The sequence below is a fragment of the Mus caroli genome, unplaced genomic scaffold (genome assembly GCF_978045245.1).
Source record: "Mus caroli unplaced genomic scaffold, Mus_caroli_1 scaffold_22, whole genome shotgun sequence".
Classification (NCBI taxonomy): Eukaryota; Metazoa; Chordata; class Mammalia; order Rodentia; family Muridae; genus Mus; species Mus caroli.
In genome coordinates, this window is record NW_028227277.1 from 88,876 (window position 1) to 95,752 (window position 6,877).

Here is a 6,877-nt window from a genome sequence, read left to right on the forward strand (position 1 = left end):
TTTTTTTTGTTTGTTTGTTTCTTTTAAGACTTTAGGGTTTTTATGCTTTTAGTTTTTTTTTTAGGATTTTAGGTTTTTGGAGTGCTTTAGGTGAGTTTTAGTGTTTTAGGTTTTTTGGGGGCTTCAGGTATTTTCTTTAGGGATTTAGGTTTGTTTTTGTTTTAGGGTTTTAGAGACTTTTAGGTTTTTAAAAGGGGTTTTAGGGATTTTTGAGTTTCATAATCTTAGGGTATTTTTTTTTAGGTTTTTATAGCATTTTTAAAAAATTCTGATCAAAATAATCTTCAATTACAATTAAATTTCTTTTGCTTCAACTATCAGTTATCATTTTATTAATTTTCCATTCTTTTATTAGTAATTTAAAATTCAAATTGAAATTCAAGTTTTGAATAAAAGAATGTAAGAATTCAACATTGGAATGTCAGTACAATAAGTTTTCATCTTTCATTTTATACATACATTTATATTCATAATATAATAATTAAACATTATAATGAGAAAATTGTTTCTTTTTTAGTATTTCAAATATATTTGGTTAAGGCAACAGTGTGAAAATTGTTGCCTCTGTGTCCTGAGTGCTTAGATTAATGTATATTTACCACCAATCCAGGACACACTGCTTCCTTGTCCATGAACATTTAAGCAATTTTAATGTTTCCTAGATATTTCTTTTCAGAATTTTTTGAAAGATTTCATTTCTATAAGTTTTGAAAATACATGTATAAATGATATTTGATACATAATGTTTCCTATGTTTATGGTAAAAGAACTAACCCAGAATTTCCCACTTTTTCTTTCATCAACCAGTTCAACTATCAATGCAAAACCTAAATCTTCAAGTTTCTGACATAAGGAAGAATGGCAAGATAAAACGTACTAAGAGACATTCTACATATTGGGTTTTATGTGGATATCCTTGATCAACTTGGATTTGAACTTTGTACAAGAAGATAGGAATGGATCATTTTGCATTCTTCTACATGCCGAAAACCAGTGGAAGCAGTACCATTTGTTGAAAATGCTGTCATCTTGTCACTAGATGGTTTTGTACTCACTGTCACAGTTTAAGTGAGGATAGTTGTGTGGGTTCATTTCTGGGTCTTCAGTTCTATCCTGTCCTGTTTGTCCATGGCTAAACATAATCAAAAATAAGAATTAAAGGTTTGCCAGTAGTGTCTTAGCACCAGGACTGGTGCCTTTGTAAGTTCTCATATATCATCTCAGATCTTCCACAGAGGAACATTTTTTTCAAGATTCAAACAGTCTCAAAACAATTTTCCACCCTCTAATTAGTGACCCAAACACAGAAAAGCCTTTATTCATACATTTTATTCAAATCTACACAGAAACACTTCAATATCAATCACTTAAAAACAGATATAAAGTCTTCACTGTACACTCACTTGAAGCTAGGCATAAAGGATTTCCTTTACACATCACTAAAAAAAAAAAAGAGTAAAATTTTATAAAATTAATATTGTATCTCAACTCTGAATATTACACACACATGAGTGAATCATTGCTTTAATCATAGTGATTATATCAAAAAGGTCCAACAAGTCACCTCATAGAAGACAATCCATGATCACTAGTGTCCACAAAATATAAACACATAAATCATTTTCTAGTTCAATATGATTAATGGTATTTTAACTTCGGTCATTGAAACTTTTAAAAGTAAAATCTTAAGAAAATACTTTAATGGTCTGTAGAGATTTCTCAGAATATAAGGGTACACACTCCCCTTCCTGGTGCTCAATGTTCAGATTCAAACATTCACATCAGGTGGCTCAGAACACCCTTCAGGGAGACCAGAAAGTTACTCATGTGCACATACCTCTACACACACACACACACACACACACACACACACACACACATACACACACACACACATTTTAATAATAAAATCTTAAAAGCCCATATATTATTTATTTAAAATGTTCCCGTACAAAAGCTGATGAGCTTCTGAAGGATTGATGAGTGGACTGGTTCTGACATCACTCTATAACTAGCCAAGTATGGAAACATTGTCCCATTTACCTTCCTTTGGCTTCCAAGCATTGACACAATGGTCTAAGGAGCTGGAATTTTGCTAGGAAAACCAAGATGAGAGAAGTAAAAGCTGAAGATCTGGGCCAACAAGAGGGACATTCTTCCTCTTTGAATGTGGTTTCATTAGTTTTGACAACTGGTCTACCTTGAAAGCAAGATAAAGGTGAGTCAAAAATACGCATTGTTGTGTATATCTCTAACCATCTACTTAAATATAATCATTTGCCTAGAAAATCAAGTTGATCAGATGGTATATTTGGATATTATTGGACTATGTTCTTCTTTCCAATGTGGCTATGTTCAATAAAGTTTCCTTCTATGATTGTCCATATTACATATGCAGAGTGACCACATGTATGGCTCCAGAAGAGCAAGGTGGCAATGGGTGTGGCAGAACAATAGAGTTGCAGGCTCCTCACAGACGTAAATAGTGAAACCTGAGCAAACAGGTTTCAGCCTGATGGGGGTTGGAGGTTACATAGCATGGCTTAAATAGAAGCTTGTTTGAGATATACATATACTAACCTACAAGACTGAATTGATTTAATAAAAATCTGACATAGTACCTACTTCTTATAAAATGAAAATTCCCAGATATTTATTTGCAGTTGCGAAGATCATCTGTTTGCAACAAATATCTGGAGATATGCATATTCAAGAACAACCTTGAGTGACATATAAAACTGACATAGTCATATATTGCACTGAGAATGATCAACATCACATCCAACTGATTATATATATACTCATAGAATTCAATCTACAGAGAATGCATTTTTCCTTTTCACTAACATTTAAATGGATAAAGAATGTAGCCTCATTGGATCCTGCAGTAGATTGATTTCTAGCTTTTGGAAAACACTCTACACTAAATTCTATAGTGACTGCAATAGTCATAAACCTGACAGCCATGAATACTGTACCTGTTTCTTTTCTTGTCTTTTTTTTAAGATTTATTTATTATTATATCTAAGTAGAGTGTAGCTGTCTTCAGATGCACCAGAAGAGGGCATTCGATCTCATTATGCATGGTTTTGAGCCACTATGTGGTTGCAGGGATTTGAACTCAGGACCTTCGGAAGAGCAGTTGGTGCTCTTAACCACTGAGCCATCTCTCCAGCCCCTGTACCTGTTTCTTTACATGCACATTTACATTTGTTTTAGACAAGTACATTGGGGAATAAAATATGATACAGTGGATAAATCAGATAATGCTTATACTAGATTTGTAGAGAGATGAGTATATGGATGTTCTGATGGATGAAAAGAGGACATGAATTGACAGAAGGAAATATGACTATCATATAATCCTGATGGTTGATTACTAAAAAATAGAAAACCAAGAGTCCACCTCCGGAAGAAAGGCAGTGTACTAAGTGGAGAGATAGGCTTGTCACGGAATTTTTCTTATCTAAAAGGACTGCAGGGACAAAAATGGAGAAGAGACTGAGGGAAAAGAGGTCCAGTGACAGACCCAACTTGGAATCCAGCTCAAGAGGAGGCTCCGGAGGCCTGACACTATTATTGATCTTATGGTCTACTTTCAGACAGAAGCCTAGCATAGCTCTTTTTTCAAGAAGTCAAATAAGCAGATGACTAAAACAGGAACAGATCCATACACCTAACCAATGCACTGAAATCGGGGACCCGTATGGCATAAATAGGGAAAGGCTGAAAGAATTTGAGCAACGACATATGAAGATCAACATTCTGAACTAACCTGGACCCTTGAGATCTCTCAGACACTGAGCCACCAAAAAGGCTGCATACACCATCTAGAATGAGCCCCCAACTCATGTAAAGCATAGGGCTGCCTGGTCTAGGCTTAGGGAGAGATGGCATCGCTAACTCTCCACAGAGTTTACGTTCCAGGAAGTGAGCAGTTCTGGTATGGTGGGTGGAGGTTGGGAGGGAGGGGAGAGTAGGTACATACTCTTTGTGTCAGGGAGATGAGGAATGGGATGAGAAAAAGTTGGTGGGTCAGACCAGAATGGGGATAAAATGTGGACTGAAAAAAAAGAAAAATATTTTTTTAAAATAATTAAAAGAGAAATACATTTTTAATCTTGTTAACTGGAATGCTGCCTCTGGGTCCTTTAGTTAATTTGACTAGGGACTTATCAGAAATGCAATATATTTACATTTGTATTTGTACATTTATATATCATCTCTCTCTCTCTCTCTCTTTCTCTCTCTCCTTGTGTGTGTGTGTGTGTGTAGGTGTGTGTAATAAAACTCCAAGACCCCCTTCAAGAGGAAAAAAAATAAAGGGGAAATATTTTCTAATATGAGCTCAAGAGATAACATTCTCAGAGTAAATGTTTGGCATGTTGTTTCAGGGCTCTAAAGTTATCAACTACTATTTCAGGGAAATTTTAAATACAGGAGGCATAATTGAGAAATCCTCTTTATATAAAATGCAGGATAGAAATCAAAACTCAAAGGAATTCAGAAGCAAAAGCAACAAAAGTAATAAACTTGAAAATAGGTAGAGCATTTATCTAGGTGTTTATGTCTATTCAAATTCATCTTTTTAAAACTTTTTTATTAAATAATATTAATCATTTATATTCCAAATGTTACTGCAGCTCCTATATTCCCCTTACTGTGATTTTCCCCTTCCCTTTTCCCCTTTGTTTCTGAGAGTGTGCTCCCCCATCCATCCTAACCTCTCTGCCATCAACTCTGGGGGAACAAATTCTACTGATTTAAATGCATCCTCACTCATGAGGTCAGACAAAGCAGTCCTCAGCTACATATACACCATGGCTATGGACTAGCTCATATATGTACTTTGGGTGGCTGTTTAGGCTCTGGGACCTCTGAGGGCTTCCACGTTATTGATACTGTTGTTCTTCCAATGGGGTGTCACACCCTTCATCTCCTTCAGTTTTTCTGTTAATTCTTCCATAGTTGTCTCTTACCTCAATCTAATGGTTGGCTGTAACTATCTGCATCAGTCTCAGTCAGGTGCTTGTAGGGCCTTTCAGAAGATAGCAATGAAAGGCTACTGTATGAAAGAACAACATGGCATAAGTAATAGTGTCAGTGTTAGAACTTTCAACTGAAAATAGATCTTTTTAAATTTTTTTTAATTGGGTATTTATTTCATTTACATTTCCAATGCTATCCCAAAAGTCTCACACACACACACACACATACACACACACACACACACACACACACACACACACTCCCCCACCCACCCATTCCCACCTCTTGGCCATGGCATTCCCCTGTACTTAGGCATATAATGTATTCACAAACACTGGGCCTCTCTTTCTACTGATGGCCAACTAGGCGATCTTCTGATACAAATGCAGCTAGAGACACAAGCTCCGGGGAGTGTGGAGGGTGGGTGTATTTGTTAGTTCATATTCTTGTTCCACTTATAGGATTGCAGATCCCTTCGGCAACCAGTTCCAAGCATTCTTGTTCTCATAAAGACTATGTTTTGACAACTTCAATTAATCAAACAAGCAACATGGTAGCATATTTTTGAAGCTTAGCAGTGTGCTTTCGAACAGGATGTCTTTCCAAATAACCCCTCAATAAATGGCATTTCTATGCATATCCATGAATACTGTTTATCAAATTTATTATTTACATGTATTGCTTTTGATTTTACTTTTATAAATGATTTTTTGTATGCATATGATCATTGTGTCATAGTCAGATCACATTAGACATGGCTGGGAGCCACCATGTGTTTTTTTGGGAATTGCACTCAAGACCTTTGGAAGAACAGTCACTAAGCCATCAATTCAGCCTCTCCACTGATTTTCTCATCTTAGAGTTTAAAAAGCTTTTGGTGTGACACATTAGCCTGTTTGCTGTGGGAAGCAGTATGGCTGCAGGCCCCATGAAACCCACTTGTTTACTGCCTTGCCCGAGCTGCTCAGTGAGGCTGCATGTGTGTTCTGCCTGCCAGGCTGGAATGTTCCTCATGATTGGGACCTGTCAGCCTATCTGTTAATGACCTGAGCTCATGCCTGGAGCGTGTGTGAATTCTGACTGGATGAGGTGGGGTGGAGCTAGAAAGAGGTGAGTCAGCACAAGTAGTGAAGGGAGTAGTTTTAGCCCCTGCTGTGAGTAGAAGTAGAAGATAAGCTGTTGTAATATGAGTTGGTTTAGCCCTTGTCAGGAGTAGAAGTAGAGTAAGAGAAGCTGTTGTAATAGGAGAAGTTTAGCCCTTGCCCCAAGAAGAAGCTGCTGGGGAAGAGAGATGTAAAAGAAAAGGCCCAAAGTAAAGTTGCTGTGTGTACCCGACTTGGTGTCCATTTCTTTTGTGTTACCACCGGCTAGAAGGACCCATAACAGCTTGCTGTATCTGTGTAATCCCATATATAATTCTTACTCCATTTGCTATGCTGGAATATTTTTAATATTTACTCTATTAGTGTTTGTAACTCTCAAATATTGACATTGAATTTAACATGGTAATGCAATTTTTGCAGACACATTAAATGTCCCTAAATGGGGTTGCCATCCCACAGTTAAAAACTCTGACACAGAATTGTTCTTATCTGAAAGAACTGCAGGGACAATAATGAAGAAAGGCATGAAGAAAAGGAGGTTCAGTGACAGGACCAAAGTGGGATCCAGCTCAAGGGGATGTTCTATGGCCTTACCCTATAGCTTAGGTTATGGTGTTCTTACAAAAATGATCCTTGTATGACTGCCCACTGAAAGATCCAACAAGCACCTGAGGGAGTCAGATGCAGATATTAATATCTAAACAATTTATAGAAATTGCCAACCCTCATGGTTAAATTAGGGAAAAGATGGAAGAGGTTGAGAAGGTGTGTAACACTGTAGGAAG